We start from the raw sequence: 27311 nt of genomic DNA on the forward strand, positions 1-27311 counted from the left end.
CATTTTCTACAGAAAGAGTGTTCTGAACTGCTCAATCAAAAGTATGGTTTAACTCTGTTAGCTGAATGCACACATCAGAAATAAGTTTCAAACAATGCTTCTGTGTAGTTTTTATTTGAAGATATTATTTTTCCCAATATAGGCCTCTTAATGCTCAGAATGTGCAATTGCAGTTTCTACAGATAGAGTGTTTCAGAACGGCTCAATCAAATGTAAGGTTCAACTCTCTTAGTTGAATGCACAGAACAGAAAGAAGTTTCACAGAATGCTTCTGTGTAGTACTTAGTTGAAGATACTCCTTTTTGGACTATTACCCACTTAGCGCTCCGAATATCCACTGGCAGTTTCTACACAAAGAGTGTTTCAGAACTGCTCCTTCAAAAGTAAATCTCAAATCTGTTAGTTGAATGCGGAGAACAGAAAGGGGTTTCAGAGAATGCTTCTGTGTAGTTTTTAATTGGAGATATTCCTTTTTCCTCTATTACAATCTTAGCGCTCCGAATGTCCAGTTGCATTTTTTACAAAAAGTTTGTTTCCTAACAGCTCAATCAAAAGTATGGTTTAACTCTGTTAGCTGAATGCACAGATCAGAAAGAAGTGTCACCGAATGATTCTGTGTTGTTTATATTTGAAGACATTCCTTTTTCCACTATTACCCTCTTACGCTCCGAATCTCCACTTGCATTTTCTACAAAAAGAGTGTTTCATAACTGCCCAATCAAAAATATGTTTTATCTCTGTTAACTGAATTTACAGATCAGAAATAAGTTTCACAGAATGCATCTGTGTAGTTTTTATTTGAAGATATTCTTTTTCCCAATGTAGGCCTCTTAGCGCTTAGCATGTCCAATTGCAGTTTCTACAGAAAGAGTGTTTCAGAACGGCTCAATCAAAAGTAAGGTTCAAATCTGTTAGTTGAATGCACAGAACAGAAAGAATTTTCACAGAATGCTACTGTGTAGTTTATATTTGAATATATTCCTTTTTCCACTATTACCCTCTTAGCGCTCCGAATGTCCACTTGCATTTTCTACAGAAAGAGTGTTCAGAACTGCGCAATCAAAAGTATGGTTTAACTCTGTTAGCTTAATGAACATATCAGAAATAAGTTTCACACAATGCTTCTGTGTAGTTTTTATTTGAAGATATTATTTTTCCCAATCTAGGCCTCTTAGCGCTCAGAATGTCCAATTGCAGTTTCTACAGAAAGAGGGTTTCAGAACGGCTCAATCAAAAGTAAGGTTCAACTCTGTTAGTTGAATGCACAGAACAGAAAGAAGTTTCATACAATGCTTCTGTGTAGTTTATATTTGAACATATTCTTTTTTCCACTATTACCCACTTAGCGCTATGAATGCCCAGTTGCATTTTCTACAGACAGAGTGTTTCAAACTGCTCAATCAAAAGTATGGTTTAACTCTGTTAGCTGAATGCTCAGAACAGAAAGAAGTTTCACAGAATGCTTCTGTGTAGTTTATATTTGAATATATTCCTTTTTCCACTACTACGCTCTTAGCGCTACAAATGTCCAGTTGCATTTTCTACAGAAAGAGTGTTCAGATCTGCTCAATCAAAAGTATGGTTTAACTCTGTTAGCTGAATGCACAGATCAGAAAGAAGTTTCACCGAATGATTCTGTGTAGTTTATATTTGAAGACATTCCTTTTTCCACTATTACCCACTTAGCGCTCCGAATCTCCACTTGCATTTTCTACAAAAAGAGTGTTTCATAACTGCTCAATCAAAAATATGTTTTACCTCTGTTAACTGAATTTACAGATCAGAAATAAGTTTCACAGAATGCATCTGTGTAGTTTTTATTTGAAGATATTCTTTTTCCCAATGTAGGCCTCTTAGCGCTTAGCATGTCCAACTGCAGTTTCTACAGAAAGAGTGTTTCAGAACGGCTCAATCAAAAGTAAGGTTCAACTCTGTTAGTTGAATGCACAGAACAGAAAGAATTTTCACAGAATGCTACTGTGTAGTTTATATTTGAATATATACCTTTTTCCACTATTACCCTCTTAGCGCTCCGAATGTCCACTTGCATTTTCTACAGAAAGAGTGTTCAGAAGTGCGCAATCAAAAGTATGGTTTAACTCTGTTAGCTTAATGAACATATCAGAAATAAGTTTCACACAATGCTTCTGTGTAGTTTTTATTTGAAGATATTGTTTTTCCCAATATAGGCCTCTTAGCGCTCAGAATGTAAAATTGCAGTTTCTACAGAAAGAGTGTTTCAGAAAGGCTCAATCAAAAGTCAGGTTCAACTCTGTTAGTTGAATGCACAGAACAGAAAGAAGTTTCATACAATGCTTCTGTGTAGTTTGTATTTGAACATATTCTTTTTTCCACTATTACCCACTTAGCGCTACGAATGTCCAGTTGCATTTTCTACAGACAGAGTGTTTCAAAACTGCTCAATCAAAAGTATGGTTTAACTCTGTTAGCTGAATGCTCAGATCAGAAAGAAGTTTCACAGAATGCTTCTGTGTAGTTTATATTTGAATATATTCCTTTTTCCACTACTACTCTCTTAGCGCTCCAAATGTCCAGTTGCATTTTCTACAAAAAGAGTGTTCAGATCTGCTCAATCAAAAGTATGGTTTAACTCTGTTAGCTGAATGCACAGATCAGAAAGAAGTTTCACAGAATGATTCTGTGTACTTTATATTTGGAGACATTCCTTTTTCCACTATTAATCTCTTAGCGCTCCGAATCTCCACTTGCATTTTCTACAGAAAGAGTGTTTCAGAACGGCTCAATCAAAACTAAGGTTCAACTCTTTTAGTTGAACAAACAGAACAGAAAGAAGTTTCACACAATTCTTCTGTGTAGTTTTTATTTGTAGACATTCTTTTTCCCAATATAGGCCTCTTAGCGCTCAGAATGTCCAATTGCAGTTTCTACAGAAAGAGTGTTTCAGAACGGCTCAATCAAAAGTAAGGTTCAACTCTGTTAGTTGAATGCACAGAACAGAAAGAGGTTTCATACAATGCTTCTGTGTAGTTTCTATTTGAACATATTCTTTTTTCCACTATTACCCACTTAGCGCTACGAATGTCCAGTTGCATTTTCTACAGACAGAGTGTTTCAAAACTGCTCAATCAAAAGTATGGTTTAACTCTGTTAGCTGAATGCTCAGATCAGAAAGAAGTTTCACAGAATGCTTCTGTGTAGTTTATATTTGAATATATTCCTTTTTCCACTACTACGCTCTTAGTGCTCCAAATGTCCAGTTGCATTTTCTACAGAAAGAGTGTTCAGATCTGCTCAATCAAAAGTATGGTTTAACTCTGTTAGCTGAATGCACAGATCAGAAAGAAGTTTCACCGAATGATTCTGTGTAGTTTATATTTGGAGACATTCCTTTTTCCACTATTACCCTCTTAGCGCTCCGAATCTCCACTTGCATTTTCTACAGAAAGAGTGTTTCAGAACGGCTCAATCAAAAATATTTTTTATCTCTGTTAACTGAATTTACAGATCAGAAATAAGTTTCACAGAATGCATCTGTGTAGTTTTTATTTGAAGATATTCTTTTTCCCAATGTAGGCCTCTTAGCGCTTAGCATGTCCAATTGCAGTTTCTACAGAAAGAGTGTTTCAGAACGGCTCAATCAAAAGTAAGGTTCAACTCTGTTAGTTGAATGCACAGAACAGAAAGAATTTTCACAGAATGCTACTGTGTAGTTTATATTTGAATATATTCCTTTTTCCACTATTACCCTCTTAGCGCTCCGAATGTCCACTTGCATTTTCTACAGAAAGAGTGTTCAGAACTGCGCAATCAAAAGTATGGTTTAACTCTGTTAGCTTAATGAACATATCAGAAATAAGTTTCACACAATGCTTCTGTGTAGTTTTTATTTCAGGATATTATTTTTCCCAATATAGGCCTCTTAGCGCTCAGAATGTCCAATTGCAGTTTCTACAGAAAGAGTGTTTCAGAAAGGCTCAATCAAAAGTCAGGTTCAACTCTGTTAGTTGAATGCACAGAACAGAAAGAAGTTTCATACAATGCTTCTGTGTAGTTTATATTTGAACATATTCTTTTTTCCACTATTACCCACTTAGCGCTACGAATGTCCAGTTGCATTTTCTTCAGACAGAGTGTTTCAAAACTGCTCAATCAAAAGTATGGTTTAACTCTGTTAGCTGAATGCTCAGAACAGAAAGAAGTTTCACAGAATGCTTCTGTGTAGTTTATATTTGAATATATTCCTTTTTCCACTACTACGCTCTTAGCGCTCCAAATGTCCAGTTGCATTTTCTACAGAAAGAGTGTTCAGATCTGCTCAATCAAAAGTATGGTTTAACTCTGTTAGCTGAATGCACAGATCAGAAAGAAGTTTCACCGAGTGATTCTGTGTAGTTTATATTTGAAGACATTCCTTTTTCCACTATTACCCTCTTAGCGCTCCGAATCTCCACTTGCATTTTCTACAAAAAGAGTGTTTCATAACTGCTCAATCAAAAATGTGTTTTATCTCTGTTAACTGAATTTACAGATCAGAAATAAGTTTCACAGAATGCATCTGTGTAGTTTTTATTTGAAGATATTCTTTTTCCCAATGTAGGCCTCTTAGCGCTTAGCATGTCCAATTGCAGTTTCTACAGAAAGAGTGTTTCAGAACGGCTCAATCAAAAGTAAGGTTCAACTCTGTTAGTTGAATGCACAGAACAGAAAGAATTTTCACAGAATGCTACTGTGTAGTTTATATTTGAATATATTCCTTTTTCCACTATTACCCTCTTAGCGCTCCGAATGTCCACTTGCATTTTCTACAGAAAGAGTGTTCAGAAGTGCGCAATCAAGAGTATGGTTTAACTCTGTTAGCTTAATGAACATATCAGAAATAAGTTTCACACAATGCTTCTGTGTAGTTTTTATTTGAAGATATTATTTTTCCCAATATTGGCCTCTTAGCGCTCAGAATGTAAAATTGCAGTTTCTACAGAAAGAGTGTTTCAGAAAGGCTCAATCAAAAGTCAGGTTCAACTCTGTTAGTTGAAAGCACAGAACAGAAAGAAGTTTCATACAATGCTTCTGTGTAGTTTGTATTTGAACATATTCTTTTTTCCACTATTACCCACTTAGCGCTACGAATGTCCAGTTGCATTTTCTACAGACAGAGTGTTTCAAAACTGCTCAATCAAAAGTATTGTTTAACTCTGTTAGCTGAATGCTCAGATCAGAAAGAAGTTTCACAGAATGCTTCTGTGTAGTTTATATTTGAATATATTCCTTTTTCCACTACTACTCTCTTAGCGCTCCAAATATCCAGTTGCATTTTCTACAGAAAGAGTGTTCAGATCTGCTCAATCAAAAGTATGGTTTAACTCTGTTAGCTGAATGCACAGATCAGAAAGAAGTTTCACAGAATGATTCTGTGTACTTTATATTTGGAGACATTCCTTTTTCCACTATTAATCTCTTAGCGCTCCGAATCTCCACTTGCATTTTCTACAGAAAGAGTGTTTCAGAACGGCTCAATCAAAACTAAGGTTCAACTCTTTTAGTCGAACAAACAGAAGAGAAAGAAGTTTCACACAATTCTTCTGTGTAGTTTTTATTTGTAGACATTCTTTTTCCCAATATAGGCCTCCTAGCGCTCAGAATGTCCAATTGCAGTTTCTACAGAAAGAGTGTTTCAGAAAGGCTCAATCAAAAGTCAGGTTCAACTCTGTTAGTTGAATGCACAGAACAGAAAGAAGTTTCATACAATGCTTCTGTGTAGTTTGTATTTGAACATATTCTTTTTTCCACTATTACCCACTTAGCGCTACGAATGTCCAGTTGCATTTTCTACAGACAGAGTGTTTCAAAACTGCTCAATCAAATGTATGGTTTAACTCTGTTAGCTGAATGCTCAGATCAGAAAGAAGTTTCACAGAATGCTTCTGTGTAGTTTATATTTGAATATATTCCTTTTTCCACTACTACGCTCTTAGCGCTCAAAATGTCCAGTTGCATTTTCTACAGAAAGAGTGTTCAGATCTGCTCAATCAAAAGTATGGTTTAACACTGTTAGCTGAATGCACAGATCAGAAAGAAGTTTCACCGAATGATTCTGTGTAGTTTATATTTGAAGACATTCCTTTTTCCACTATTACCCTCTTAGCGCTCCGAATCTCCACTTGCATTTTCTACAAAAAGAGTGTTTCATAACTGCTCAATCAAAAATATGTTTTATCTCTGTTAACTGAATTTACAGATCAGAAATAAGTTTCACAGAATGCATCTGTGTAGTTTTTATTTGAAGATATTCTTTTTCCCAATGTAGGCCTCTTAGCGCTTAGCATGTCCAATTGCAGTTTCTACAGAAAGAGTGTTTCAGAACGGCTCAATCAAAAGTAAGGTTCAACTCTGTTAGTTGAATGCACAGAACAGAAAGAATTTTCACAGAATGCTACTGTGTAGTTTATATTTGAATATATTACTTTTTCCACTATTACCCTCTTAGCGCTCCGAATGTCCACTTGCATTTTCTACAGAAGGAGTGTTCAGAACTGCGCAATCAAAAGTATGGTTTAACTCTGTTAGCTTAATGAACATATCAGAAATAAGTTTCACACAATGCTTCTGTGTAGTTTTTATTTGAAGATATTATTTTTCCCAATATAGGCCTCTTAGCGCTCAGAATGTCCAATTGCAGTTTCTACAGAAAGAGTGTTTCAGAAAGGCTCAATCAAAAGTCAGGTTCAACTCTGTTAGTTGAATGCACAGAACAGAAAGAAGTTTCATACAATGCTTCTGTGTAGTTTATATTTGAACATATTCTTTTTTCCACTATTACCCACTTAGCGCTACGAATGTCCAGTTGCATTTTCTACAGACAGAGTGTTTCAAAACTGCTCAATCAAAAGTATGGTTTAACTCTGTTAGCTGAATGCTCAGATCAGAAAGAAGTTTCACAGAATGCTTCTGTGTAGTTTATATTTGAATATATTCCTTTTTCCACTACTACTCTCTTAGCGCACCAAATGTCCAGTTGCATTTTCTACAGAAAGAGTGTTCAGATCTGCTCAATCAAAAGTATGGTTTAACTCTGTTAGCTGAATGCACAGATCAGAAAGAAGTTTCACAGAATGATTCTGTGTACTTTATATTTGGAGACATTCCTTTTTCCACTATTACCCTCTTAGCGCTCCGAATATCCACTTGCATTTTCTACAGAAAGAGTGTTTCAGAACGGCTCAATCAAAACTAAGGTTCAACTCTTTTAGTTGAACAAACAGAACAGAAAGAAGTTTCACACAATTCTTCTGTGTAGTTTTTATTTGTAGACATTCTTTTTCCCAATATAGGCCTCTTAGCGCTCAGAATGTCCAATTGCAGTTTCTACAGAGTGTTTCAGAAATGCTCAATCAAAATTAAGGTTCAACTCTGTTAGTTGAATGCACAGAACAGAAAGAAGTTTCATACAATGCTTCTGTGTAGTTTATATTTGAACATATACTTTTTTCCACTATTAACCACTTAGCGCTTCGAATGTCCAGTTGCATTTTCTACAGACAGAGTGTTTCAAAACTGCTCAATCAAAAGTATGGTTTAACTCTGTTAGCTGAATGCTCAGATCAGAAAGAAGTTTCACAGAATGCTTCTGTGTAGTTTATATTTGAATATATTCCTTTTTCCACTACTACGCTCTTAGCGCTCCAAATGTCCAGTTGCATTTTCTACAGAAAGAGTGTTCAGATCTGCTCAATCAAAAGTATGGTTTAACTCTGTTAGCTGAATGCACAGATCAGAAAGAAGTTTCACAGAATGATTCTGTGTAGTTTATATTTGAAGACATTCCTTTTTCCACTATTACCCTCTTAGCGCTCCGAATCTCCACTTGCATTTTCTACAAAAAGAGTGTTTCATAACTGCTCAATCAAAAATATGTTTTATCTCTGTTAACTGAATTTACAGATCAGAAATAAGTTTCACAGAATGCATCTGTGTAGTTTTTATTTGAAGATATTCTTTTTCCCAATGTAAGCCTCCTAGCGCTTAGCATGTCCAATTGCAGTTTCTACAGAAAGAGTGTTTCAGAACGGCTCAATCAAAAGTAAGGTTCAACTCTGTTAGTTGAATGCACAGAACAGAAAGAATTTTCACAGAATGCTACTGTGTAGTTTATATTTGAATATATTCCTTTTTCCACTATTACCCTCTTAGCGCTCCGAATGTCCACTTGCATTTTCTACAGAAAGAGTGTTCAGAACTGCGCAATCAAAAGTATGGTTTAACTCTGTTAGCTTAATGAACATATCAGAAATAAGTTTCACACAATGCTTCTGTGTAGTTTTTATTTGAAGATATTATTTTTCCCAATATAGGCCTCTTAGCGCTCAGAATGTCCAATTGCAGTTTCTACAGAAAGAGTGTTTCAGAAAGGCTCAATCAAAAGTCAGGTTCAACTCTGTTAGTTGAATGCACAGAACAGAAAGAAGTTTCATACAATGCTTCTGTGTAGTTTATATTTGAACATATTCTTTTTTCCACTATTACCCACTTAGCGCTACGAATGTCCAGTTGCATTTTCTACAGACAGAGTGTTTCAAAACTGCTCAATCAAAAGTATGGTTTAACTCTGTTAGCTGAATGCTCAGATCAGAAAGAAGTTTCACAGAATGCTTCTGTGTAGTTTATATTTGAATATATTCCTTTTTCCACTACTACTCTCTTAGCGCTCCAAATGTCCAGTTGCATTTTCTACAGAAAGAGTGTTCAGATCTGCTCAATCAAAAGTATGGTTTAACTCTGTTAGCTGAATGCACAGATCAGAAAGAAGTTTCACAGAATGATTCTGTGTACTTTATATTTGGAGACATTCCTTTTTCCACTATTACCCTCTTAGCGCTCCGAATATCCACTTGCATTTTCTACAGAAAGAGTGTTTCAGAACGGCTCAATCAAAACTAAGGTTCAACTCTTTTAGTTGAACAAACAGAACAGAAAGAAGTTTCACACAATTCTTCTTTGTAGTTTTTATTTGTAGACATTCTTTTTCCCAATATAGGCCTCTTAGCGCTCAGAATGTCCAATTGCAGTTTCTACAGAAAGAGTGTTTCAGAAATGTTCAATCAAAATTAAGGTTCAACTCTGTTAGTTGAATGCACAGAACAGAAAGAAGTTTCATACAATGCTTCTGTGTAGTTTATATTTGAACATATATTTTTTCCACTATTACCCACTTAGCGCTTCGAATGTCCAGTTGCATTTTCTACAGACAGAGTGTTTCAAAACTGCTCAATCAAAAGTATGGTTTAACTCTGTTAGCTGAATGCTCAGATCAGAAAGAAGTTTCACAGAATGCTTCTGTGTAGTTTATATTTGAATATATTCCTTTTTCCACTACTACGCTCTTAGCGCTCCAAATGTCCAGTTGCATTTTCTACAGAAAGAGTGTTCAGATCTGCTCAATCAAAAGTATGGTTTAACTCTGTTAGCTGAATGCACAGATCAGAAAGAAGTTTCACCGAATGTTTCTGTGTAGTTTATATTTGAAGACATTCCTTTTTCCACTATTACCCTCTTAGCGCTCCGAATCTCCACTTGCATTTTCTACAAAGAGAGTGTTTCATAACTGCTCAATCAAAAATATGTTTTATCTCTGTTAACTGAATTTACAGATCAGAAATAAGTTTCACAGAATGCATCTGTGTAGTTTTTATTTGAAGATATTCTTTTTCCCAATGTAGGCCTCCTAGCGCTTAGCATGTCCAATTGCAATTTCTACAGAAAGAGTGTTTCAGAACTGCTCAATCAAGAGTAAGGTTCAAATCTGTTAGTTGAATGCACAGAACAGAAAGAACTTTCACAGAATGCTACTGTGTAGTTTGTATTTGAATATATTCCTTTTTCCACTATTACCCTCTTAGCGCTCCGAATGTCCACTTGCATTTTCTACAGAAAGAGTGTTCAGAACTGCGCAATCAAAAGTATGGTTTAACTCTGTTAGCTTAATGAACATATCAGAAATAAGTTTCACACAATGCTTCTGTGTAGTTTTTATTTGAAGATATTATTTTTCCCAATATAGGCCTCTTAGTGCTCAGAATGTCCAAGTGCACTTTCTACAGGAAGCGTGTTTCAGAAAGGCTCAATCAAAAGTAAGGTTCAACTCTGTTAGTTGAATGCACAGAACAGAAAGAAGTTTCATACAATGCTTCTGTGTAGTTTATATTTGAACATATTCTTTTTTCCACTATTACCCACTTAGCGCTACAAATGTCCAGTTGCATTTTCTACAGGCAGAGTGTTTCAAAACTGCTCAATCAAAAGTATGGTTTAACTCTGTTAGCTGAACGCTCAGATCAGAAAGAAGTTTCACAGAATGCTTCTGTGTAGTTTATATTTGAATATATTCCTTTTTCCACTACTACTCTCTTAGCGCTCCAAATGTCCAGTTGCATTTTCTACAGAAAGAGTGTTCAGATCTGCTCAATCAAAAGTATGGTTTAACTCTGTTAGCTGAATGCACAGATCAGAAAGAAGTTTCACCGAATGATTCTGTGTAGTTTATATTTGAAGACATTCCTTTTTCCACTATTACCCTCTTAGCGCTCCGAATCTCCACTTGCATTTTCTACAAAAAGAGTGTTTCATAACTGCTCAATCAAAAATATGTTTTATCTCTGTTAACTGAATTTACAGATCAGAAATAAGTTTCACAGAATGCATCTGTGTAGTTTTTATTTGAAGATATTCTTTTTCCCAATGTAGGCCTCTTAGCGCTTAGCATGTCCAATTGCAGTTTCTACAGAAAGAGTGTTTCAGAACGGCTCAATCAAAAGTAAGGTTCAACTCTGTTAGTTGAATGCACAGAACAGAAAGAATTTTCACAGAATGCTACTGTGTAGTTTATATTTGAATATATTCCATTTTCCACTATTACCCTCTTAGCGCTCCGAATGTCCACTTGCATTTTCTACAGAAAGAGTGTTCAGAAGTGCGCAATCAAAAGTATGGTTTAACTCTGTTAGCTTAATGAACATATCAGAAATAAGCTTCACACAATGCTTCTGTGTAGTTTTTATTTGAAGATATTATTTTTCCCAATAGAGGCCTCTTAGTGCTCAGAATGTCCAATTGCACTTTCTACAGGAAGAGTGTTTCAGAAAGGCTCTATCAAAAGTAAGGTTCAACTCTGTTAGTTGAATGCACAGAACAGAAAGAAGTTTCATACAATGCTTCTGTGTAGTTTATATTTGAACATATTCTTTTTTCCACTGTTACCCACTTAGCGCTACAAATGTCCAGTTGCATTTTCTACAGGCAGAGTGTTTCAAAACTGCTCAATCAAAAGTATGGTTTAACTCTGTTAGCTGAATGCTCAGATCAGAAAGAAGTTTCACAGAATGCTTCTGTGTAGTTTATATTTGAATATATTCCTTTTTCCACTACTACTCTCTTAGCGCTCCAAATGTCCAGTTGCATTTTCTACAGAAAGAGTGTTCAGATCTGCTCAATCAAAAGTATGGTTTAACACTGTTAGCTGAATGCACAGATCAGAAAGATGTTTCACAGAATGATTCTGTGTAGTTTATATTTGGAGACATTCCTTTTTCAACTATTACCCTCTTAGCGCTCCGAATCTCCACTTGCATTTTCTACAGAAAGAGTGTTTCAGAACGGCTCAATCAAAACTAAGGTTCAACTCTTTTAGTTGAACAAACAGAACAGAAAGAAGTTTCACACAATTCTTCTGTGTAGTTTTTATTTGTAGACATTCTTTTTCCCAATATAGGCCTCTTAGCGCTCAGAATGTCCAATTGCAGTTTCTACAGAAAGAGTGTTTCAGAACGGCTCAATCAAAAGTAAGGTTCAACTCTGTTAGTTGAATGCACAGAACAGAAAGAAGTTTCATACAATGCTTCTGTGTAGTTTATATTTGAACATATTCTTTTTTCCACTATTACCCACTTAGCGCTACGAATGTCCAGTTGCATTTTCTACAGACAGAGTGTTTCAAAACTGCTCAATCAAAAGTATGGTTTAACTCTGTTAGCTGAATGCTCAGATCAGAAAGAAGTTTCACAGAATGCTTCTGTGTAGTTTATATTTGAATATATTCCTTTTTCCACTACTACGCTCTTAGCGCTCCAAATGTCCAGTTGCATTTTCTACAGAAAGAGTGTTCAGATCTGCTCAATCAAAAGTATGGTTTAACTCTGTTAGCTGAATGCACAGATCAGAAAGAAGTTTCACCGAATGATTCTGTGTAGTTTATATTTGAAGACATTCCTTTTTCCACTATTACCCTCTTAGCGCTCCGAATCTCCACTTGCATTTTCTACAAAAAGAGTGTTTCATAACTGCTCAATCAAAAATATGTTTTATCTCTGTTAACTGAATTTACAGATCAGAAATAAGTTTCACAGAATGCATCTGTGTAGTTTTTATTTGAAGATATTCTTTTTCCCAATGTAGGCCTCCTAGCGCTTAGCATGTCCAATTGCAGTTTCTACAGAAAGAGTGTTTCAGAACGGCTCAATCAAAAGTAATTTTCAACTCTGTTAGTTGAATGCACAGAACAGAAAGAATTTTCACAGAATGCTACTGTGTAGTTTATATTTGAATATATTCCTTTTTCCACTATTACCCTCTTAGCGCTCCGAATGTCCACTTGCATTTTCTACAGAAAGACTGTTCAGAAGTGCGCAATCAAAAGTATGGTTTAACTCTGTTAGCTTAATGAACATATCAGAAATAAGTTTCACACAATGCTTCTGTGTAGTTTTTATTTGAAGATATTATTTTTCCCAATAGAGGCCTCTTAGTGCTCAGAATGTCCAATTGCACTTTCTACAGATAGAGTGTTTCAGAAAGGCTCAATCAAAAGTAAGGTTCAACTCTGTTAGTTGAATGCACAGAACAGAAAGAAGTTTCATACAATGCTTCTGTGTAGTTTATATTTGAACATATTCTTTTTTCCACTATTACCCACTTACCGCTACGAATGTCCAGTTGCATTTTCTACAGGCAGAGTGTTTCAAAACTGCTCAATCAAAAGTATGGTTTAACTCTGTTAGCTGAATGCTCAGATCAGAAAGAAGTTTCACAGAATGCTTCTGTGTAGTTTATATCTGAATATATTCCTTTTTCCACTACTGCGCTCTTAGCGCTCAAAATGTCCAGTTGCATTTTCTACAGAAAGAGTGTTCAGATCTGCTCAATCAAAAGTATGGTTTAACTCTGTTAGCTGAATGCACAGATCAGAAAGAAGTTTCACCGAATGATTCTGTGTAGTTTATATTTGAAGACATTCCTTTTTCCACTATTACCCTCTTACCGCTCCGAATCTCCACTTGCATTTTCTACAAAAAGAGTGTTTCATAACTGCTCAATCAAAAATATGTTTTATCTCTGTTCACTGAATTTACAGATCAGAAATAAGTTTCACAGAATGCATCTGTGTAGTTTTTATTTGAAGATATTCTTTTTCCCAATGTAGGCCTCTTAGCGCTTAGCATGTCCAATTGCAGTTTCTACAGAAAGAGTGTTTCAGAACGGCTCAATCAAAAGTAAGGTTCAACTCTGTTAGTTGAATGCACAGAACAGAAAGAATTTTCACAGAATGCTACTGTGTAGTTTATATTTGAATATATTCCTTTTTCCACTATTACCCTCTTAGCGCTCCGAATGTCCACTTGCATTTTCTACAGAAAGAGTGTTCAGAAGTGCGCAATCAAAAGTATGGTTTAACTCTGTTAGCTTAATGAACATATCAGAAATAAGTTTCAAACAATGCTTCTGTGTAGTTTTTATTTGAAGATATTATTTTTCCGAATAGAGGCCTCTTAGTGCTCAGAATGTCCAATTGCACTTTCTACAGAAAGAGGGTTTCAGAAAGGCTCAATCAAAAGTAAGGTTCAACTCTGTTAGTTGAATGCACAGAACAGAAAGAAGTTTCATACAATGCTTCTGTGTAGTTTATATTTGAACATATTCTTTTTTCCACTATTACCCACTTAGCGCTACGAATGTCCAGTTGCATTTTCTACAGACAGAGTGTTTCAAAACTGCTCAATCAAAAGTATGGTTTAACTCTGTTAGCTGAATGCTCAGATCAGAAAGAAGTTTCACAGAATGCTTCTGTGTAGTTTATATCTGAATATATTCCTTTTTCCACTAATACGCTCTTAGCGCTCCAAATGTCCAGTTGCATTTTCTACAGAAAGAGTGTTCAGATCTGCTCAATCAAAAGTATGGTTTAACTCTGTTAGCTGAATGCACAGATCAGAAAGAAGTTTCACCGAATGATTCTGTGTAGTTTATATTTGTAGACATTCCTTTTTCCACTATTACCCTCTTATCGCTCCGAATCTCCACTTGCATTTTCTACAAAAAGAGTGTTTCATAACTGCTCAATCAAAAATATGTTTTATCTCTGTTAACTGAATTTACAGATCAGAAATAAGTTTCACAGAATGCATCTGTGTAGTTTTTATTTGAAGATATTCTTTTTCCCAATGTAGGCCTCTTAGCGCTTAGCATGTCCAATTGCAGTTTCTACAGAAAGAGTGTTTCAGAACGGCTCAATCAAAAGTCAGGTTCAACTCTGTTAGTTGAATGCACAGAACAGAAAGAATTTTCACAGAATGCTACTGTGTAGTTTATATTTGAATATATTCCTTTTTCCACTATTACCCTCTTAGCGCTCCGAATGTCCACTTGCATTTTCTACAGAAAGAGTGTTCAGAACTGCGCAATCAAAAGTATGGTTTAACTCTGTTAGCTTAATGAACATATCAGAAATAAGTTTCACACAATGCTTCTGTGTAGTTTTTATTTGAAGATATTATTTTTCCCAATATAGGCATCTTAGCGCTCAGAATGTCCAATTGCAGTTTCTACAGAAAGAGTGTTTCAGAAAGGCTCAATCAAAAGTCAGGTTCAACTCTGTTAGTTGAATGCACAGAACAGAAAGAAGTTTCATACAATGCTTCTGTGTAGTTTATATTTGAACATATTGTTTTTTCCACTATTACCCACTTAGCGCTACGAATGTCCAGTTGTATTTTCTACAGACAGAGTGTTTCAAAACTGCTCAATCAAAAGTATGGTTTAACTCTGTTAGCTGAATGCTCAGATCAGAAAGAAGTTTCACAGAATGCTTCTGTGTAGTTTATATTTGAATACATTCCTTTTTTCACTACTACTCTCTTAGCGCTCCAAATGTCCAGTTGCATTTGCTACAGAAAGAGTGTTCAGATCTGCTCAATCAAAAGTATGGTTTAACTCTGTTAGCTGAATGCACAGATCAGAAAGAAGTTTCACAGAATGATTCTGTTTAGTTTATATTTGGAGACATTCCTTTTTCCACTATTAACCTCTTAGCGCTCCGAATCTCCACTTGCATTTTCTACAGAAAGAGTGTTTCAGAACGGCTCAATCAAAACTAAGGTTCAACTCTTTTAGTTGAACAAACAGAACAGAAAGAAGTTTCACACAATTCTTCTGTGTAGTTTTTATTTGTAGACATTCATTTTCCCAATATAGGCCTCTTAGCGCTCAGAATGTCCACTTGCATTTTCTACAGAAAGAGTGTTCAGAACTGCGCAATCAAAAGTATGGTTTAACTCTGTTAGCTTAATGAACATATCAGAAATAAGTTTCACACAATGCTTCTGTGTAGTTTTTATTTGAAGATATTATTTTTCCCAATATAGGCCACTTAGCGCTCAGAATGTCCAATTGCAGTTTCTACAGAAAGAGTGTTTCAGAAAGGCTCAATCAAAACTCAGTTTCAACTCTGTTAGTTGAATGCACAGAACAGAAAGAAGTTTCATACAATGCTTCTGTGTAGTTTATATTTGAACATATTCTTTTTTCCACTATTACCCACTTAGCGCTACGAATGTCCAGTTGCATTTTCTACAGACAGAGTGTTTCAAAACTGCTCAATCAAAAGTATGGTTTAACTCTGTTAGCTGAATGCTCAGATCAGAAAGAAGTTTCACAGAATGCTTCTGTGTAGTTTATATTTGAATATATTCCTTTTTCCACTACTACTCTCTTAGCGCTCCAAATGTCCAGTTGCATTTTCTACAGAAAGAGTGTTCAGATCTGCTCAATCAAAAGTATGGTTTAACTCTGTTAGCTGAATGCACAGATCAGAAAGAAGTTTCACAGAATGATTCTGTGTAGTTTATATTTGGAGACATTCCTTTTTCCCCTATTACCCTCTTAGCGCTCCGAATCTCCACTTGCATTTTCTACAGAAAGAGTGTTTCAGAACGGCTCAATCAAAACTAAGGTTCAACTCTTTTAGTTGAACAAACAGAACAGAAAGAAGTTTCACAAAATTCTTCTGTGTAGTTTTTATTTGTAGACATTCTTTTTCCCAATATAGGCCTCTTAGCGCTCAGAATGTCCAATTGCAGTTTCTACAGAAAGAGTGTTTCAGAACGGCTCAATCAAAAGTAAGATTCAACTCTGTTAGTTGAATGCACAGAACAGAAAGAAGTTTCATACAATGTTTCTGTGTAGTTTATATTTGAACATATTCTTTTTCCACTATTACCCACTTAGCGCTACGAATGTCCAGTTGCATTTCCTACAGACAGAGTGTTTCAAAACTGCTCAATCAAAAGTATGGTTTAACTCTGTTAGCTGAATGCTCAGATCAGAAAGAAGTTTCACAGAATGCTTCTGTGTAGTTTATATTTGAATATATTCCTTTTTCCTCTACTACGCTCTTAGCGCTCCGAATGTCCAGTTGCATTTTCTACAGAAAGAGTGTTCAGATCTGCTCAATCAAAAGTATGGATTAACTCTGTTAGCTGAATGCACAGATCAGAAAGAAGTTTCACCGAATGATTCTGTGTAGTTTATATTTGAAGACATTCCTTTTTCCACTATTACCCTCTTAGCGCTCCGAATCTCCACTTGCATTTTCTACAAAAAGTGTGTTACATAACTGCTCAATCAAAAATATGTTTTATCTCTGTTAACTGAATTTACAGATCAGAAATAAGTTTCACAGAATGCATCTGTGTAGTTTTTATTTGAAGATATTCTTTTTCCCAATGTAAGCCTCCTAGCGCTTAGCATGTCCAATTGCAGTTTCTACAGAGAGAGTGTTTCAGAACGGCTCAATCAAAAGTAAGTTTCAACTCTGTTAGTTGAATGCACAGAACAGAAAGAATTTTCACAGAATGCTACTGTGTAGTTTATATTTGAACATATTCCTTTTTCCACTATTACCCTCTTAGCGCTCCGAATGTCCACTTGCATTTTCTACAGAAAGAGTGTTCAGAACTGCGCAATCAAAAGTATGGTTTAACTCTGTTAGCTTAATGAACATATCAGAAATAAGTTTCACAAAATGCTTCTGTGTAGTTTTTATTTGAAGATATTACTTTTCCCAATATAGGCCTCTTAGCGCTCAGAATGTCCAATTGCACTTTCTACAGAAAGAGTGTTTCAGAAAGGCTCAATCAAAAGTAAGGTTCAACTCTGTTAGTTGAATGCACAGAACAGAAAGAAGTTTCATACAATGCTTCTGTGTAGTTTATATTTGAACATATTCTTTTTTCCACTATTACCCACTTAGCGCTACGAATGTCCAGTTGCATTTTCTACAGACAGAGTGTTTCAAAACTGCTCTATCAAAAGTATGGTTTAACTCTGTTAGCTGAATGCTCAGAACAGAAAGAAGTTTCACAGAATGCTTCTGTGTAGTTTATATTTGAATATATTCCTTTTTCCACTACTACTCTCTAAGCGCTCCAAATGTCCAGTTGCATTTTCTACAGAAAGAGTGTTCAGATCTGCTCAATCAAAAGTATGGTTTAACTCTGTTAGCTGAATGCACAGATCAGAAAGAAGTTTCACAGAATGATTCTGTGTAGTTTATATTTGGAGACATTCCTTTTTCCACTATTACCCTCTTAGCGCTCCGAATCTCCACTTGCATTTTCTACAGGAAGAGTGTTTCAGAACGGCTCAATCAAAACTAAGGTTCAACTCTTTTAGTTGAACAAACAGAACAGAAAGAAGTTTCACACAATTCTTCTGTGTAGTTTTTATTTGTAGACATTCTTTTTCCCAATATAGGCCTCTTTGCGCTCAGAATGTCCAATTGCAGTTCCTACAGAAAGATTGTTTCAGAACGGCTCAATCAAAAGTAAGGTTCAACTCTGTTAGTTGAATGCACAGAACAGAAAGAAGTTTCATACAATGCTTCTGTGTAGTTTATATTTGAACATATTCTTTTTTCCACTATTACCCACTTAGCGCTACGAATGTCCAGTTGCATTTTCTACAAACAGAGTGTTTCAAAACTGCTCAATCAAAAGTATGGTTTAAATCTGTTAGCTGAATGCTCAGATCAGAAAGAAGTTTCACAGAATGCTTCTGTGTAGTTTATATTTGAATATATTCCTTTTTCCACTACTACGCTCTTAGCGCTCCAAATGTCCAGTTGCATTTTCTACAGAAAGAGTGTTCAGATCTGCTCAATCAAAAGTATGGTTTAACTCTGTTAGCTGAATGCACAGATCAGAAAGAAGTTTCACCGAATGTTTCTGTGTAGTTTATATTTGAAGACATTCCTTTTTCCACTATTACCCTCTTAGCGCTCCGAATCTCCACTTGCATTTTCTACAAAGAGAGTGTTTCGTAACTGCTCAATCAAAAATATGTTTTATCTCTGTTAACTGAATTTACAGATCAGAAATAAGTTTCACAGAATGCATCTGTGTAGTTTTTATTTGAAGATATTCTTTTTCCCAATGTAGGCCTCCTAGCGCTTAGCATGTCCAATTGCAATTTCTACAGAAAGAGTGTTTCAGAACTGCTCAATCAAGAGTAAGGTTCAAATCTGTTAGTTGAATGCACAGAACAGAAAGAATTTTCACAGAATGCTACTGTGTAGTTTGTATTTGAATATATTCCTTTTTCCACTATTACCCTCTTAGCGCTCCGAATGTCCACTTGCATTTTCTACAGAAAGAGTGTTCAGAACTGCGCAATCAAAAGTATGGTTTAACTCTGTTAGCTTAATGAACATATCAGAAATAAGTTTCACACAATGCTTCTGTGTAGTTTTTATTTGAAGATATTATTTTTCCCAATATAGGCCTCTTAGTGCTCAGAATGTCCAATTGCACTTTCTACAGGAAGCGCGTTTCAGAAAGGCTCAATCAAAAGTAAGGTTCAACTCTGTTAGTTGAATGCACAGAACAGAAAGAAGTTTCATACAATGCTTCTGTGTAGTTTATATTTGAACATATTCTTTTTTCCACTATTACCCACTTAGCGCTACAAATGTCCAGTTGCATTTTCTACAGGCAGAGTGTTTCAAAACTGCTCAATCAAAAGTATGGTTTAACTCTGTTAGCTGAATGCTCAGATCAGAAAGAAGTTTCACAGAATGCTTCTGTGTAGTTTATATTTGAATATATTCCTTTTTCCACTACTACGCTCTTAGCGCTCCAAATGTCCAGTTGCATTTTCTACAGAAAGAGTGTTCAGATCTGCTCAATCAAAAGTATGGTTTAACTCTGTTAGCTGAATGCACAGATCAGAAAGAAGTTTCACCGAATGATTCTGTGTAGTTTATATTTGAAGACATTCCTTTTTCCACTATTACCCTCTTAGCGCTCCGAATCTCCACTTGCATTTTCTACAAAAAGAGTGTTTCATAACTGCTCAATCAAAAATATGTTTTATCTCTGTTAACTGAATTTACAGATCAGAAATAAGTTTCACAGAATGCATCTGTGTAGTTTTTATTTGAAGATATTCTTTTTCCCAATGTAGGCCTCTTAGCGCTTAGCATGTCCAATTGCAGTTTCTACAGAAAGAGTGTTTCAGAACGGCTCAATCAAAAGTAAGGTTCAACTCTGTTAGTTGAATGCACAGAACAGAAAGAATTTTCACAGAATGCTACTGTGTAGTTTATATTTGAATATATTCCATTTTCCACTATTACCCTCTTAGCGTTCCGAATGTCCACTTGCATTTTCTACAGAAAGAGTGTTCAGAAGTGCGCAATCAAAAGTATGGTTTAACTCTGTTAGCTTAATGAACATATCAGAAATAAGTTTCACACAATGCTTCTGTGTAGTTTTTATTTGAAGATATTATTTTTCCCAATAGAGGCCTCTTAGTGCTCAGAATGTCCAATTGCAGATTCTACAGGAAGAGTGTTTCAGAAAGGCTCAATCAAGAGTAAGGTTCAACTCTGTTAGTTGAATGCACAGAACAGAAAGAAGTTTCATACAATGCTTCTGTGTAGTTTATATTTGAACATATTCTTTTTTCCACTGTTACCCACTTAGCGCTACAAATGTCCAGTTGCATTTTCTACAGGCAGAGTGTTTCAAAACTGCTCAATCAAAAGTATGGTTTAACTCTGTTAGCTGAATGCTCAGATCAGAAAGAAGTTTCACAGAATGCTTCTGTGTAGTTTATATTTGAATATATTCCTTTTTCCACTACTACTCTCTTAGCGCTCCAAATGTCCAGTTGCATTTTCTACAGAAAGAGTGTTCAGATCTGCTCAATCAAAAGTATGGTTTAACTCTGTTAGCTGAATGCACAGATCAGAAAGATGTTTCACAGAATGATTCTGTGTAGTTTATATTTGGAGACATTCCTTTTTCAACTATTACCCTCTTAGCGCTCCGAATCTCCACTTGCATTTTCTACAGAAAGAGTGTTTCAGAACGGCTCAATCAAAACTAAGGTTCAACTCTTTTAGTTGAACAAACAGAACAGAAAGAAGTTTCACACAATTCTTCTGTGTAGTTTTTATTTGTAGACATTCTTTTTCCCAATATAGGCCTCTTAGCGCTCAGAATGTCCAATTGCAGTTTCTACAGAAAGAGTGTTTCAGAACGGCTCAATCAAAAGTAAGGTTCAACTCTGTTAGTTGAATGCACAGAACAGAAAGAAGTTTCATACAATGCTTCTGTGTAGTTTATATTTGAACATATTCTTTTTTCCACTATTACCCACTTAGCGCTACGAATGTCCAGTTGCATTTTCTACAGACAGAGTGTTTCAAAACTGCTCAATCAAAAGTATGGTTTAACTCTGTTAGCTGAATGCTCAGATCAGAAAGAAGTTTCACAGAATGCTTCTGTGTAGTTTATATTTGAATATATTCCTTTTTCCACTACTACGCTCTTAGCGCTCCAAATGTCCAGTTGCATTTTCTACAGAAAGAGTGTTCAGATCTGCTCAATCAAAAGTATGGTTTAACTCTGTTAGCTGAATGCACAGATCAGAAAGAAGTTTCACCGAATGATTCTGTGTAGTTTATATTTGAAGACATTCCTTTTTCCACTATTACCCTCTTAGCGCTCCGAATCTCCACTTGCATTTTCTACAAAAAGAGTGTTTCATAACTGCTCAATCAAAAATATGTTTTATCTCTGTTAACTGAATTTACAGATCAGAAATAAGTTTCACAGAATGCATCTGTGTAGTTTTTATTTGAAGATATTCTTTTTCCCAATGTAGGCCTCCTAGCGCTTAGCATGTCCAATTGCAGTTTCTACAGAAAGAGTGTTTCAGAACGGCTCAATCAAAAGTAAGGTTCAACTCTGTTAGTTGAATGCACAGAACAGAAATAATTTTCACAGAATGCTACTGTGTAGTTTATATTTGAATATATTCCTTTTTCCACTATTACCCTCTTAGCGCTCCGAATGTCCACTTGCATTTTCTACAGAAAGAGTGTTCAGAAGTGCGCAATCAAAAGTATGGTTTAACTCTGTTAGCTTAATGAACATATCAGAAATAAGTTTCACACAATGCTTCTGTGTAGTTTTTATTTGAAGATATTATTTTTCCCAATATAGGCATCTTAGCGCTCAGAATGTCCAATTGCACTTCTACAGAAAGAGTGTTTCAGAAAGGCTCAATCAAAAGTAAGGTTCAACTCTGTTAGTTGAATGCACAGAACAGAAAGAAGTTTCATTCAATGCTTCTGTGTAGTTTATATTTGAACATATTCTTTTTTCCACTATTACCCACTTAGCCCTACAAATGTCCAGTTGCATTTTCTACAGACAGAGTGTTTCAAAACTGCTCAATCAAAAGTATGGTTTAACTCTGTTAGCTGAATGCTCAGATCAGAAAGAAGTTTCACAGAATGCTTCTGTGTAGTTTATATTTGAATATATTCCTTTTTCCACTACTACTCTCTTAGCGCTCCAAATGTCCAGTTGCATTTTCTACAGAAAGAGTGTTCAGATCTGCTCAATCAAAAGTATGGTTTAACTCTGTTAGCTGAATGCACAGATCAGAAAGAAGTTTCACAGAATGGTTCTGTGTAGTTTATATTTGGAGACATTCCTTTTTCCACTATTACCCTCTTAGCGCTCCGAATCTCCACTTGCATTTTCTACAGAAAGAGTGTTTCAGAACGGCTCAATCAAAACTAAGTTTCAACTCTTTTAGTTGAACAAACAGAACAGAAAGAAGTTTCACACAATTCTTCTGTGTAGTTTTTATTTGTAGACATTCTTTTTCCCAATATAGGCCTCCTAGCGCTCAGAATGTCCAATTGCAGTTTCTACAGAAAGAGTGTTTCAGAACGGCTCAATCAAAAGTAAGGTTCAACTCTGTTAGTTGAATGCACAGAACAGAAAGAAGTTTCATACAATGCTTCTGTGTAGTTTATATTTGAACATGTTCTTTTTTCCACTATTACCCACTTAGCGCTACGAATGTCCAGTTGCATTTTCTACAGACAGAGTGTTTCAAAACTGCTCAATCAAAAGTATGGTTTAACTCTGTTAGCTGAATGCTCAGATCAGAAAGAAGTTTCACAGAATGCTTCTGTGTAGTTTATATTTGAATATATTCCTTTTTCCACTACAACGCTCTTAGCGCTCCAAATGTCCAGTTGCATTTTCTAAAGAAAGAGTGTTCAGATCTGCTCAATCAAAAGTAAGGTTTAATTCTGTTAGCTGAATGCACAGATCAGAAAGAAGTTTCACAGAATGATTCTGTGTAGTTTATATTTGGAGACATTCCTTTTTCCACTATTACCCTCTTAGCGCTCCAAATCTCCACTTGCATTTTCTACAGAAAGAGTGTTTCAGAACGGCTCAATCAAAACTAAGGTTCAACTCTTTTAGTTGAACAAACAGAACAGAAAGAAGTTTCACACAGTTCTTCTGTGTAGTTTTTATTTGTAGGCATTCTTTTTCCCAATATAGGCCTCTTAGCGCTCAGAATGTCCAATTGCAGTTTCTACAGAAAGAGTGTTTCAGAACGGCTCAATCAAAAGTAAGGTTCAACTCTGTTAGTTCAATGCACAGAACAGAAAGAAGTTTCATACAATGCTTCTGTGTAGTTTATATTTGAACATATTCTTTTTTCCACTATTACCCACTTAGCGCTACGAATGTCCAGTTGCATTTTCTACAGACAGAGTGTTTCAAAACTGTTCAATCAAAAGTATGGTTTAACTCTGTTAGCTGAATGCTCAGATCAGAAAGAAGTTTCACAGAATGCTTCTGTGTAGTTTATATTTGAATATATTCCTTTTTCCACTACTACGCTCTTAGCGCTCCAAATGTCCAGTTGCATTTTCTACAGAAAGAGTGTTCAGATCTGCTCAATCAAAAGTATGGTTTAACTCTGTTAGCTGAATGCACAGATCAGAATGAATTTTCACCTAATGATTCTGTGTAGTTTATATTTGAAGACATTCCTTTTTCCACTATTACCCTCTTAGCGCTACGAATCTCCACTTGCATTTTCTACAAAAAGAGTGTTTCATAACAGCTCAATCAAAAATATGTTTTATCTCTGTTAACTGAATTTACAGATCAGAAATAAGTTTCACAGAATGCATCTGTGTAGTTTTTATTTGAAGATATTCTTTTTCCCAATGTAGGCCTCTTAGCGCTTAGCATGTCCAATTGCAGTTTCTACAGAAAGAGTGTTTCAGAACGGCTCAATCAAAGCTAAGGTTCAACTCTGTTAGTTGAATGCACAGAACAGAAAGAATTTTCACAGAATGCTACTGTGTAGTTTATATTTGAATATATTACTTTTTCCACTATTACCCTCTTAGCGCTCCGAATGTCCACTTGAATTTTCTACAGAAAGAGTGTTCAGAACTGCGCAATCAAAAGTATGGTTTAACTCTGTTATCTTAATGAACATATCAGAAATAAGTTTCACACAATGCTTCTGTGTAGTTTTTATTTGAAGATATTATTTTTCCCAATAGAGGCCTCTTAGCGCTCAGAATGTCCAATTGCAGTTTCTACAGAAAGAGTGTTTCAGAAAGGCTCAATCAAAAGTAAGGTTCAACTCTGTTAGTTGAATGCACAGAACAGAAAGAAGTTTCATACAATGTTTCTGTGTAGTTTATATTTGAACATATTCTTTTTTCCACTATTACCCACTTAGCGCTACGAATGTCCAGTTGCATTTTCTACAGACAGAGTGTTTCAAAACTGCTCAATCAAAAGTATGGTTTAACTCTGTTTGCTGAATGCTCAGATCAGAAAGAAGTTTCACAGAATGCTTCTGTGTAGTTTATATTTGAATATATTCCTTTTTCCACTACTACGCTCTTAGCGCTCCAAATGTCCAGTTGCATTTTCTACAGAAAGAGTGTTCAGATCTGCTCAATCAAAAGTATGGTTTAACTCTGTTAGCTGAATGCACAGATCAGAAAGAAGTTTCACCGAATGATTCTGCATAGTTTATATTTGAAGACATTCCTTTTTCCACTATTACCCCCTTAGCGCTCCGAATCTCCACTTGCATTTTCTACAAAAAGAGTGTTTCATAACTGCTCAATCAAAAATATGTTTTATCTCTGTTAACTGAATTTACAGATCAGAAATAAGTTTCACAGAATGCATCTGTGTAGTTTTTATTTGAAGATATTCTTTTTCCCAATGTAGGCCTCATAGCGCTTAGCATGTCCAATTGCAGTTTCTACAGAAAGAGTGTTTCAGAACGGCTCAATCAAAAGTAAGGTTCAACTCTGTTAGTTGAATGCACAGAACAGAAAGAATTTTCACAGAATGCTACTGTGTAGTTTATATTTGAATATATTCCTTTTTCCACTATTACCCTCTTAGCGCTCCGAATGTCCACTTGCATTTTCTACAGAAAGAGTGTTCAACACTGCGCAATCAAAAGTATGGTTTAACTCTGTTAGCTTAATGAACATATCAGAAATAAGTTTCACACAATGCTTCTGTGTAGTTTTTATTTGAAGATATTATTTTTCCCAATAGAGGCCTCTTAGCGCTCAGAATGTCCAATTGCAGTTTCTACAGAAAGAGTGTTTCAGAAAGGCTCAATCAAAAGTAAGGTTCAACTCTGTTAGTTGAATGCACAGAACAGAAAGAAGTTTCATACAATGCTTCTGTGTAGTTTATATTTGAACATATTCTTTTTTCCACTATTACCCACTTAGCGCTACGAATGTCCAGTTGCATTTTCTACAGAGAGAGTGTTTCAAAACTGCTCAATCAAAAGTATGGTTTAACTCTGTTAGTTGAATGCTCAGATCAGAAAGAAGTTTCACAGAATGCTTCTGTGTAGTTTATATTTGAATATATTCCTTTTTCCACTACTACTCTCTTAGCGCTCCAAATGTCCAGTTGCATTTTCTAAAGAAAGAGTGTTCAGATCTGCTCAATCAAAAGTAAGGTTTAATTCTGTTAGCTGAATGCACAGATCAGAAAGAAGTTTCACAGAATGATTCTGTGTAGTTTATATTTGGAGACATTCCTTTTTCCACTATTACCCTCTTAGCGCTCCAAATCTCCACTTGCATTTTCTACAGAAAGAGTGTTTCAGAACGGCTCAATCAAAACTAAGGTTCAACTCTTTTAGTTGAACAAACAGAACAGAAAGAAGTTTCACACAGTTCTTCTGTGTAGTTTTTATTTGTAGGCATTCTTTTTCCCAATATAGGCCTCTTAGCGCTCAGAATGTCCAATTGCAGTTTCTACAGAAAGAGTGTTTCAGAACGGCTCAATCAAAAGTAAGGTTCAACTCTGTTAGTTCAATGCACAGAACAGAAAGAAGTTTCATACAATGCTTCTGTGTAGTTTATATTTGAACATATTCTTTTTTCCACTATTACCCACTTAGCGCTACGAATGTCCAGTTGCATTTTCTACAGACAGAGTGTTTCAAAACTGTTCAATCAAAAGTATGGTTTAACTCTGTTAGCTGAATGCTCAGATCAGAAAGAAGTTTCACAGAATGCTTCTGTGTAGTTTATATTTGAATATATTCCTTTTTCCACTACTACGCTCTTAGCGCTCCAAATGTCCAGTTGCATTTTCTACAGAAAGAGTGTTCAGATCTGCTCAATCAAAAGTATGGTTTAACTCTGTTAGCTGAATGCACAGATCAGAATGAATTTTCACCTAATGATTCTGTGTAGTTTATATTTGAAGACATTCCTTTTTCCACTATTACCCTCTTAGCGCTACGAATCTCCACTTGCATTTTCTACAAAAAGAGTGTTTCATAACAGCTCAATCAAAAATATGTTTTATCTCTGTTAACTGAATTTACAGATCAGAAATAAGTTTCACAGAATGCATCTGTGTAGTTTTTATTTGAAGATATTCTTTTTCCCAATGTAGGCCTCTTAGCGCTTAGCATGTCCAATTGCAGTTTCTACAGAAAGAGTGTTTCAGAACGGCTCAATCAAAGCTAAGGTTCAACTCTGTTAGTTGAATGCACAGAACAGAAAGAATTTTCACAGAATGCTACTGTGTAGTTTATATTTGAATATATTACTTTTTCCACTATTACCCTCTTAGCGCTCCGAATGTCCACTTGAATTTTCTACAGAAAGAGTGTTCAGAACTGCGCAATCAAAAGTATGGTTTAACTCTGTTATCTTAATGAACATATCAGAAATAAGTTTCACACAATGCTTCTGTGTAGTTTTTATTTGAAGATATTATTTTTCCCAATAGAGGCCTCTTAGCGCTCAGAATGTCCAATTGCAGTTTCTACAGAAAGAGTGTTTCAGAAAGGCTCAATCAAAAGTAAGGTTCAACTCTGTTAGTTGAATGCACAGAACAGAAAGAAGTTTCATACAATGTTTCTGTGTAGTTTATATTTGAACATATTCTTTTTTCCACTATTACCCACTTAGCGCTACGAATGTCCAGTTGCATTTTCTACAGACAGAGTGTTTCAAAACTGCTCAATCAAAAGTATGGTTTAACTCTGTTAGCTGAATGCTCAGATCAGAAAGAAGTTTCACAGAATGCTTCTGTGTAGTTTATATTTGAATATATTCCTTTTTCCACTACTACGCTCTTAGCGCTCCAAATGTCCAGTTGCATTTTCTA

This window comes from Symphalangus syndactylus, chromosome 1, assembly GCF_028878055.3.
Source record: "Symphalangus syndactylus isolate Jambi chromosome 1, NHGRI_mSymSyn1-v2.1_pri, whole genome shotgun sequence".
NCBI lineage: Eukaryota > Metazoa > Chordata > Mammalia > Primates > Hylobatidae > Symphalangus > Symphalangus syndactylus.